Raw genomic sequence first — 12,069 nt, 5'->3', positions numbered from 1 at the left:
TTAAGAACTTAAAATGCATTAGTGAATGGTTATGTGGTGGACCAACATGTTGGGACCCTCATAAACATTCCAAAATAACCATAGGAGTTGAGTTCCAAAAGCTAAAAATCAAACAAGCAATAAAAATCAAAAACTGCGGATTTTTAGGCTTCTCGGAACTCCGAGATTTTTTCTCGGAGCTCCGAGCTCGGAACTCCGAGAGTTCCCTCGGAACTCCGAGAAAAGGTCCAGTAGCGTCTGGACATTTTCTCGGAACTCCGAGAAATGGTCCAGTAGAAAAATTCCATTTTCTGGCCGTTGTCTCGGAACTCCGAGAATATTTCTCGGAACTCCGAGAATTCTCGGAACTCCGAGAACCTTGCGACAGCTCAAAAAAGAGCCGTTGGGTTTTGAATTAAAATTTGATTTTTGATATCTACACCCCCAAACGGTCATATTTTGAGGAGAGACTATTTATACAATATCTAGAGGATTATTTCCTTTCTCTTGATTTTTGAAAAACCCTCTTAAGCACTCAAGCAAACTTGCAACCCTTTCAAGCTTAAGATTTTTGGTTTTTCCCAAACTTGCCTTTCACTTGTGAACCTATTGAGTTTGGATATTTTAGAGCTATCACTTGCAAATCTTTGTTGAAGAGCAATCAAGGAACTACAAAGGGCATCAAGCTTTCAAGAAGAAGCCAAGCTATCAATCTTTCATATCTTGTATAGGTGGCTAGGGCATTCCGTTTTTAATTCCCTAGAGAGCAACCGCTTAGAACTCGGCGGAGAAGGAGAGTCTTTGTAAAGGTGTAAGGGCATCCTTGTTTAATATCCCTTGGAATTGTAACCGCCTCGGAGCCGGACATCGTGGAGGTCTCCAATAGTGGAATCCCTCAAGTGCGACCTTGAGTAGAGTGGAGTAGGCCTTTGGCCGAACCACTATATATCGGTGTGTCATTTCTCACTCTTGCATTTCCATTATTGTTTGACTTGGCATTTCACTTTGTTCTTTCAATTATATTTGCACTAACCAAATATTTAATTAAGTGAAGAAAAATTCCAATTAGGGTTCATAGGTAATTTTCAAAAGGCCTAATATTGAGTTAAATTCAATTCACCCCCCCTCTTGAGTATTTCAATATCCATGTCAACCAAAAGAACTCATGTATATATAAAGATGAGACAGGAATAGATCCCATATACATGAAAAAATGATGGAAGAAACACACCCCCTTCACATCATGAACCAAAATAAAATCCCACATCGGGCATAACCATCATCCATGAAGAAAATAAAACATAATCCAAAAGCCCAACCTGGGCGAGCAGAGGGAATAAAAAAATGATCAAGTAGCTAAAAGATGTGACCAACTGCAACTGCTGCCGAAGAAGGTGCTGTCTATCTATCATTCCTGAGAGGGAGGAGGCTGATGCCCACGAGATGGTGACTGTGAGGTGTAATATCTGGTGGACTCACTCCTCTGATAAGCTTGCATCATCTCTCTATGCTGCCTCGCCATAAACTGAATAAGTCTCTCATGATCAGAGGTCTCTGCAGTCGTAAATGTAGTAGATAGGGTATCAAACCTATTCGTGAGAGTCTCCAGTCTAGTTGAGACGATATCTAATCCAGACCTCAAGGATGAGATATCTCTGGCGAAATCCTCATATGAGCCAGTAGTAGGACCCTGATGCTGTGATCTCTCATGTGTTCTCCTCTGCTGCTGCACCTGGGCCACTCGTTCGGCCTCATCTGCCGCATCATCAATCTCATCTCGTGAAACTGCACTAGGACCTTCTTGACCAGGTATAGAGATCTTCATAAGCGTAATGGTGGTTTGGTTGAACATGGGATCATGGTTTTTGTAGGGCTCATTTGATATATCAATTTTCCAATATCTTACAAGCTTAGTAATGAGCATCCCAAAAGGTAGTCCTTCCTGTCCTCTCTTAACCGCCTCATCTATATACCCAAAAATAATATATCCCAAATTCATTTTTATTTTTTGCATAATGCAGTGGATTACTGAGGCTTCAAACGGCTTCACGGCATCAAAATTTCCACCCCGTGGTGTGATATTGTAGGCGACTATTTTGTGAATCAATCTAGCAATGTCATTCATGGAACTGGCAACTATATTTAACTTTTCCCTTTGACGAGGTACAGTTCCTAAGTTTCTATAAACCTCTGTCATGTCAAAGTGATTGTCAATCTCATTCTTATTCCAGAAGAAAATTCTTTGACCATCATTGTGTACCTCAATGATTCTACAAAAATCAGGTAAACTTAGCCCAACCGCCTTTTTGAGGTATGTGTTCATCACAACACCATTTTGAGAAATCTCAAGATTAGCATAGAAATATTTGATCAATTCGGGATAGATTATAGCATTATATTCAAGAAAGAATTCCAAACCTTGATGAGCGAAGAGCGGCCTGAGTTGGAATTTTTCGAAGTCTCTAAACATTATCCTTTTTCCAGAAATGAGAACTCGCTTTGAATATTCTTCATAGCGGTCCATTGCTCTTTTGTTGAAGAAGCGTTCAGTGGGGAATACTTGTTCTTCGGGTTCGGTTCGTGCCTTTTTGCCCTTTTGTGCGATGGTTTTCCTTGATGCCGACATTTTAGAGAGCTAGGGTTTTGAGAGGGAGGAGAAAAACAAGAGGAAATAAGGGAAAAATAGAGGGATGATGAACAGTGAAAAGAAGATGAGAGATTAAAGGAGATATGGTAAACAAAATAACGAACAAGAACAATTGAGAGATTCAAGGGAGAGAACTGAAGAAGAGGGAAAGAGAATGAGAAATGGAAAAGAGAAAGTGAGAGAATAAGAGAAGGAAATGGAAGATAACTCACTAGAACCCTTTAATCTTGAAGCTTTGGCACTGAGAATTGATTTAGAGATGAAGAGGAGCAAAAACCCTAAGAGAAAAACAAATGGCAGGAGTGAGAAAATGAAACGGCGGAAGCCATTTAAAAGCAGTTTTCGATCGTCGCGGTCGTCCGCCGTGAAGCTACTGTCCATATTTATTTTTCACTCGTGACCATCCGCGGTCGTCCGCCGATACAAATCTGTTTTTCTTTTTATTTTTGTCCAGATTGCCTTTCGCGGTCGCCCTCCGAGGCTCGGTCGACCGCCACACCACTGTTTTCAATTTCTTGATATTTTTCAAGGGATTTTGTGGACAAATCAATTTTCTCCTAATTTTATTGCATTTATGGGAGTCTAATGAACGTGTAAACTCGATTCCAAGATAATGTGAGGCCTCCTAAAAAATTCATTTCTATTTTCCTATCATTTAAGCTCAAATGGATGAATGGACATATGTTTTCAATGAGGTTCTTTGTGGATGATCTAGGTGAATTTTGCTAGATATCAAAATATTACATTTGATCAATATCTAGCAATATTTGACATGTTAATTCATCTAGATGTGGATGCTAAGTGCATATGTGTGTGTCTTTGCACTTAGATGGATTTCACTAAACGATTTTCAATAAAGCAAAACATATAGTCTACAGAGGTAATTTCTTATTTTCTACATAGACTATGAGATAAATATGATATAATCATAAAGCTCAATAAGTGTGGACCCCGATCCGAGGACGGTGAGGGAACGAGTCCCTACATCCTCTAAGATCTCCACAACGTGAAGGAGATCTCTGCCAAGGAACTCTTGAAATTGTTGCCACCCTCACAGCATAGCATGAGTGGCGATATAAAAAGAAAGAGATACATCCTGATCCGGAGCCAGGGCTCGAAACCAAGATATATCTAAAAATAACTCAGAGTCGCCATCCATAGATGCGCCATGGAACCAAAACAAATGCTCTGTTTGCAATGGATAACCAGAGATACAAAAGGTCTGTGCCTGATGATGAATGGAGAAGGTCTGAAGAGCACCCCCAATTCGCCCAAGTGCGAACACTTGGTCTCTTATGCCATTTATTATTAACCTCGAAGAGTTTTGGGCAAAAATCATGTGAAATGGGAACAATCCTCAGGAGTCGTCTATCTAAGCATGCATTTCCTGAGAATAGAAATAATAAGCACACAAAAAAATAAATGAAAGAGGTGCCACCTAAATAATGCTAGGTTACGAGTGACATACCTAACTGGTGTCTAAGTTCTGATGGACAAACACATACAAGCTCCAGCTAAAGGTATAGGATCAGTACAAGAAAGTAAGAGAACATAACAAAACACACAACATAACAAATCCTAAGACTCTAAACGATTTAGCCCGAGTCCTCGGATGGTCTGGTATTCATCCAAAGAAGCGTACGTATCCCCGCCTCCACGAGAATCAAGGCAATGTAGTTCTTCACACCTATTCTAAACTATGATGCCTAAGACAACTAGACCTCTATCTTAGACTCGATCTAAAAGACCGGACTAGTTCTTAAAGCTTCTTCTACGATTATTTAAATTCGAGTGAATTGTAGGTTTTAGGACACCCTATATGCCCTATAACTAAATGCAGGTTAGCCTTGAGCTAATGCAGGTGGTTCCTACAACCTATGTGTAACTAGGCTGTGCGTCCTAAGAAAAATAATGGGATCACTAACGCATCTTAGACCTAGTCATCAGTCGGCGATGTGAATCGCCCACTGACCGGACGGAGGGGTAACAAACCCCTAACTCTAACACAAACACAAACAAACCACACACCACATCAAAGACAAACTCATAACTCTAAAACTCTTTATCTAGGACAAACTCCTAACTCTAGAGGAAGATCTTGTTGAAAACAAAGTTTTGAAGAAAAAGGGTTAAATGATTTATTTACAAAGTTTGGCTGGACTTGGGATGAGGATCCCAAGCTGCACTACGTACCTCATGGAAGAGGATCAAGCCAACGTAGTTCGAAAATCGAACTCTCCTAATTAAAACCTAACACTTCAAATGATTTAACGGTTTTAATGTTTTTGATATTTTTAAAGTTTTTAAATGTTTTTTGAGTTTCAAATTTCTAATGTTTTTGGATTTTAAAGCTTTTCCAATGCTCTGAACCTTTAAATGTTTTCAATCTTAATGGGAACACGCAAGTAACACCACAAACTAGGGCAAAGCCCTAAATCTAAAGGGGAAACCCCAAATAAGCAACTTGCGTCTCAAAGAGACAAACCACAACAAGAAAGATAGCGTCCCAAGAATAGAGAAAACAATCTAAGATCCCAAGCAGGGAAGGCTCTAATAAGACTGAGTTAGTCTTGAATGGAAATACTCCTAACTAATGACACCAGGGAGGGAGTACAAATGAGTCGGAGACTCTCTAATAACACTACCAAGTCAAAGACTCGCTCTAAAAGAGGAGGCCACTCTAACATGAGGCTAGGTAAGCCTCCTAAAGGGGAAACTCTCTATATGAGACAAGGCTCGTCTCTGAGACACAAATGACGTAAACAAGGGTTCTGATGAGACTGGGCAAGTCTCCTATATACAAAGGAGGGGAGCTCTACTCGGACTGAGCAAGTCCCCTAAGGATGGGCTTGGGCTACCGCCTTCATCGCCCAGGCCAGACAAGAAACCTCTGAAATTGATGGACAATATAGGAACCCTGAGATCTAAGGAAAAATCTTAAAATTGAGAGAAGCCTCGACAGGGAAGGAAAGAGAAAGCTAAAGGAGGGCTCCAAGTAACCTCATCATAGCCCGCTCCATCTTCTAGAATAACAAAACTAGTCATGCCGGAGACATCATCTACTTAACACATGCCATTTTCAAATCAAAATATAGAAACCAAGGGTTAACTCAACCAAAGAAAGGTTCAGGAAATATATGAAAATGTCAAACTCCAGGAATCTACAAATGCTTCAGAAATAAGTGAAAACAAATCCATCCAGTAATACCCACAACATAAGGTAAAGAAACAAAAATCAAGTGATACACACAAACAAACCCTCGACATGGGGTCTCCTGTGAAATCAGATAGTACTCATGCCCATGACTTGGAGTAGAGTAATAACCTGATTCCCTACATCAAACAAGCATCCATAACTCCACCATCCATTTTCAACAGAAATTAAACTCCAGGTTAGATTCAAGAATCAAGTTAAAAACAAATCCCTGGGTCACACACCATCCAATCAAAAAGACATTCAAAGCAAAAGTAAATTAGTTATGGAAAGTAAAAGAATGTAAGAGATATTACCTGCAATATGATCCAAAGAGGGTTCAAACTAGAAAAATCACCTCTCGCTCTTAGCAAAAAGTGCGATTTGAAAGCGATCAACAGGAATTGGGAACTCCCTCCCACAGATCTTACCGAAAAGGATGGCTGACGCCTAATCTCTCTCCCTTCATCTCTCACTACAGATGTGATCCGTACAACGAGGCAAAATCATTTGAATCCAACTCTTAAATCACCTTCCCTGCTCTTCAAAGTGGGTAAGATATGATCTGACTGTCAAATACCTAGATGAATTGTCTCACAGAGTAATTAGAGTGAAATCCACTGAGAATCACGACTTTTCGCCTTTGTATTTCCTAGAGCCCTCACCAATGCCGCGAAATTTCCTCGAGAATCCAAAGGAAAGGGAAAACGGTAGCTAGAAATGGGGGTTTAATGAGGGATTTAATATGGGTTTCAAACTAGATTGAGGAGATGAAAATGGGTTTGACCAAGGGATTTTCGGATGAAGGATAGGCCTTGGGGTGGTTCGGTAGTGGGGCTAAGGGGAAGATGAGAGTTTGGTTCTAAAAAAAAAGGGGTTGGGTTTCAACGGCTACAAGTGGTGTGGAAACGTGACTTGGGGAAGATGGATTGGAGAAGATGAGGTTGGATGATGATGGCTGAGGTGGTGGAGGAGGTAGCAATCAAAGGTGGGTCGAATTTACAGAGGAGCTGGAGTTGGGAATGGAAGAAGGTGGTGGGTTTTGAGGTGGAAGATGGTGATGGCTGCTAATGGGGAAAAAAATCAAAATGGGTTTGATGGTGGTCGAATGGAGGAGAAGAGATGGTGGCTGTGATGTGATGATGGTGGAGATGGGTCTTCTCTTCCCCCTCTCTGTTTTTCCAGAAAATGGGTTTTGGGTTTGATGGTGGTAGAGGTTGGAGATGGAGGGTTTGGGTTTGGTGGTGGAAGGGTGGTGATGGGTTTTAATGGAGGCAAAGGGCATGGGATTGGTGGCTATGGGCGGCAAAGTGGTGTGGAGGTGGGTTTACTGTGGCAAAAAAAATTAAAGAAGAAAAAGAAGAAGAAGAAGAAGAAGAAGGCGGATTTGGGATGGAGAGATGGTGGTGCGGGCCGATCGGATTTGGCCTGAGGTGATGTCGGGGAAGAAGGTGGTTGGTGGTGGCTGCTAGGGAGATGCTGCCATGGAGGGAGGATGGGGTTTGAGATGGGTTAGAGGTGGAAAGGTGGTGGTGGCTGGCCGGTGGGTGGCGTGCCGGAGGTGGAGGCAATGCTCTCTCTCCCTCTCTCTCTCTCTCTGCTTTTTTTTCTCTTGGGGCTGCCAAAATCCAGCTCCTCTGTTAGGAGAAGAAAATGAAGAGCCTCCCTTAGCCCTAATTCATTGTCCTTTTTTATAAGGGGAATGATAAATTCGACCCCCCCCCTTTTGCATTTTGGACAACCCTATGCTCATTTGCATTTTGACTACTCTTTTACTCTTAACAGCCCCTTCTAGTGTATTATGAATGCTCTTTTCAACTCTGCAGGGGGGCCAAGTAGAAAACAGGGTACACTTTCTCTTCTTTTCTTCACTTGCAGGGCACTCCTACGCATCTGATCCACCCCACTCTGTATTTCTTTATATTAAGCTCGGATTAAACCCAAGACCATGGGTTGGGGTGCGACTTGGGCCAAATTGCCGAGCTCAGGGGTCACTCGCGCTTCAGAAAGGCTTTTAGCAATAACTTGTAAATGGGCATTTTTCAACTTCGGGAATTTATTCATCTATGGCAAAAAAAAGGGGTCGGTCAAAATGGGGTGTCTACAGATGCCCTTCTTTGGCACAGCGTGTGCAACACGCGAATGGAAAAGCTGAACAGACAACACATTTTGATCGACCCGAACACAAAGCAAAGCAATTTTTTTGGGTTTTGATTTTGAGACACAAAGGTAAACTGGCAAAAAGACTCTTAACAAAACTGTAAAACCGCAAACAATAGGGAGATAGTCTCTCTCTGACCCTTAACTCTGCAGTTGGTACATCTCAATGAGATGGCCTCCCTTGAAACTCTTAACTTGACCAGACATATCATAATGGTGAGACTACTTTCCACCTCAAGCATTCAAAACAATGGGGGAAACTGCTTTCAAACAAGCACTCAAAATTAAAAAGGAAACTACTTTTTCGACAAACATCATAATCACGAGAAACTACTTTTCTCCAAAAAACTCTATCTCTGAGAAACTACTTTTCTCCAACATCTCTATTCATGAGAAACTACTTTTCTCTCCCAAAAACTTCAAATAGTTGAGAAACTACTTTTCTCGTCCAAAATCTCTATACCTGAGAAACTACTTTTCTCTCCAAAAACTTCAAATAATTGAGAAACTACTTTTCTCTTCCAAAAATCTTCAAATAATCGAGAAACTACTTTTCTCTTCAAAACTCTATTTTCGAGAAACTACTTTTCTCTTCAAAAAAACTTCAAATAATTGAGAAACTACTTTTCTCTTCAAAAACTCTATCTTTGAGAAACTACTTTTCTCTCACAATCTTCATAATCACGGGGAAACTACTTCTCGCCCGATCTTTCAATTAAAAGGGGAAACTACTTTTCACCCAAAGCTTCCAATTAAAAGGGGAAACTACTTTTCGCCCAATCTTCCAAACACGGGGAAACTACTTTTCGCCCAATCTTAAAATCAACGGGGAAATTACTTTTCACCCAAAACTTCCAATTAAAAGGGAAAACTACTTTTCGCCCAATCTTAAAATCAACGGGGAAACTACTTTTCACCCAAAACTTCCAATTAAAAGGGGAAACTACTTTTCGCCCAATCTTCCAAACACGGGGAAACTACTTTTCGCCCAATCTTCCAAACAATAGGGAAACTACTTCTCGCCCAATTTTTCAATTAACGGGGAAACTACTTTTCGCCCAATCTTTCAAACAACGGGAAAACTACTTTTCGCCCAATCTTAAAATCAACGGGGAAACTACTTCTCGCCCAATTTTTCAATCAACGGGGAAACTACTGTTCGCCCAATCTTTCAAACAATGAGGAAACTACTTTTCGCCCAATCTTAAAATCAACAGGGAAACTACTTTTCACCCAAAACTTCCAATTAAAAGGGGAAACTACTTTTCGTCCAATCTTTCAAACACGAGGAAACTACTTTTCGCCCAATCTTCCAAACAATGGGGAAACTACTTCTCGCCCAATTTTTCAATCAACAGGGAAACTCTTTTCGCCCAATCTTTCAAACAACGGGGAAACTACTTTTCGCCCAATTTTTCAAATCATGGGGAAACTACTTTTCGCCCAATCTTTCAATCAACGGGGAAACTACTTTTCGCCCAATCTTTCAATCAACGGGGAAACTACTTTTCGCCCAAACTTTCAAATCATGGGGAAACTACTTTTTGCCCAATCTTCCAATAAACGGGGAAACTACTTTTCGCCCAATCTCTCAATCAACGGGGAAACTACTTTTCGCCCAATTTTTCAAACAATGGGGAAACTACTTTTCGCCCAATCTGCCAATCCACGGGGAAACTACTTTTCGCCCAATCTTTCAAATCAAAGGGGAAACTACTTTTTGCCCAAACTTTCAAATCATGGGGAAACTACTTTTCGCCCAATCTTTCAAATCACGGGGAAACAACTTTTTGCCCGGCGATAGTGTAGACACCCCATTTTAACCGGGCCCTAAAGTCCCCAACGTTGAGTCGAAGTTCCGAAGTTGAGTGAAATTCCCGAAGAAGCGGACTCCAAGCAAGGAGAGAGCCCGAATTTTTACCAGCTTTTGTGTGCATTTATAGGTGCAAATTCTCTGAGAAGTTGTTGATGTTCCTAAGAATACCCCTGCAAAATTTCAGATGAATCGAATGAAAATCGCTGGAATGGACGAGCCAAGCTGGTGCCGTTGTCAAGATCGTAGAAGAATGGTGCATTATTGAGACGAAGGAGTGCCCGCATCGACCTATAGATGGGGGGTGCATTATGTTAAAAGGGTCTGTCCAGAGAAAGAAAAGGGGGCGAAAAATTTCATTTCCGTTTTTATAAGAGGATCGGCTAGGGGTTTCTCGAAAAGGAGGAGGTTCATTTTTTGCCAAAAAAAAGAAAAGAAAAGAAAAAGAATGAAGAAACGCAGAAAACGGAGAGAAGGAGAACAAGGGAGAATGAGCCGCCGGCCATTCTTCCTTCCTCCGACCTCCTCCTCCATGGCCGCCACTACCTCCACCTTCCTCCATGGAAACCCCACCTCACATGACCATTCTCTTCATCTTCTTCTCCATTTCCTCTCTACCAAACCCCATCTCCATCGATTCCGGCAACTTTTCCGGAATCCGACCCAACGGCCATCTTCTCCGACCCCAACCTCTGCAACTCCAGCCATTCTCCACCTCCATTAAACCCCCTCAACCATCCTCTCTCGAAACCCAATTTTCTCCACCTCTTCTACCTCCATTTTCGCCTCCACCTCCAGCCGAACCTCTACCATTGCTGACCGCACCCATCTTCCACCGCCATCCAAACCCACTCTCAAAAAAAAAAAAAAAAAAAAACCAATCTTCCACCGCCATCCAAACCCACGCTAAAAAACCCATCTACCACCGCCATCCAAACCCACTCTCAAAAACTCATTTCTCGACCTCCATTAAAACCCCAACTACCAAACCCACTTTCAAAACCCCCTTTTCCCCACTAACAGATCCCATCCATTCCAGCCATTTCCACCGTCACTATCTCCTTCCTCCAACCGCCACCTCCACCAAGACCACCTCTGTTAATTTCGGCCGGACCACCACCATCATCATTTCAACCCCTCTTCACCCCAATCGGAACCCATTTTCTTCTTCATCCCCAAGAAAGAAACAGAGAGAGAGAGAGAGAGAGAGAGAGAGAGAGAGAGAGAGAGAGATGAGAAAAGAAGTTCCAAAACCTAGCTGATACTCCCTTCGTCTTCTCCGGTTAGATCCGCCGGATTCTGGCCAAGATCCGGTCACCATCTTCATTCGAGGCAAGGGTTTCGAGTCATTCGAAAAGAAGAAGAAAATGTCCATGAGTTGGTCCACCGCCATCTCCATTTCGTAGCTCTGATCGTCTCCCTTAACGCGATCTCTGCAAGTTTCGGGTAATGTCCTCACTCTCTGTTTTGGAATTTAAAATTAACCTTATCAAGCTCTGAGGATTGCATCATATCAATTTGGGTTCCTCGCTTCAATTGGTTTTCCGGAGTGGTATTTGAGAACTTCAGGGGTCCTTGGTCGTTTTCTTTCTTCTCCAGTAATAAGAACCCAAATGGGATTAGTGCAATCGTCATCATCAAAGCAGGGTGCTATTGGATGCTATTATTAGTTCTAATATATGGGTAATTGCATCAAATTATCTTTACATATGACTTGGTGTTAGTATCAATCTATTGTAGTGCCTATGTTGCTAGCTTAATAGGGCCTTTCCTCTATCCTTGGTGGAAACTGTTAACAACACAGTTGTATTTCAGTGCATGCTATATATAATTTTTGCCTCACTATAAGCCTTTAATGTGTGAACTAGTATCTTTTAAGGCGCAAGAGATGTCTTACATGAGGTGTCCTTCTTAGCTGGTCCTTTGGGAATCCATAGGTTTTGATATGATAACAGTTATGGGAGTTGGACTGTATGTAGTTGGGATGGCAGCTCTGAAGCATTGAACTTGATTATCTTTAGGTCATTTGCTATGCCTTCCTGTTCCTATCTCGTCATCTTAGGGGCGTGTTATGATTTTTAGTGTTCACTTAAATCATGTAGAAATGAGTTGGTCTATGGGTTTATCAGACTAGAATCGGGTTCAGGCTATGACGGAATGTATCTTGAGCCAACCCCTTCCCTTCCTGCCTTAGAGTTTTCGCAGGTTAAGGGATTTCTTCCTCTTTAGAGTCTGTCATATTCTCGTAGAGTTTAGGAGTCTGTCATTTCATATATG

The sequence above is a fragment of the Tasmannia lanceolata genome, unplaced genomic scaffold, assembly GCF_043159265.1.
Source record: "Tasmannia lanceolata isolate RefF3 unplaced genomic scaffold, GAP_Taslan_0.1 ptg000012l, whole genome shotgun sequence".
Classification (NCBI taxonomy): domain Eukaryota; kingdom Viridiplantae; phylum Streptophyta; class Magnoliopsida; order Canellales; family Winteraceae; genus Tasmannia; species Tasmannia lanceolata.
This window is presented reverse-complemented; position numbering follows the sequence as displayed.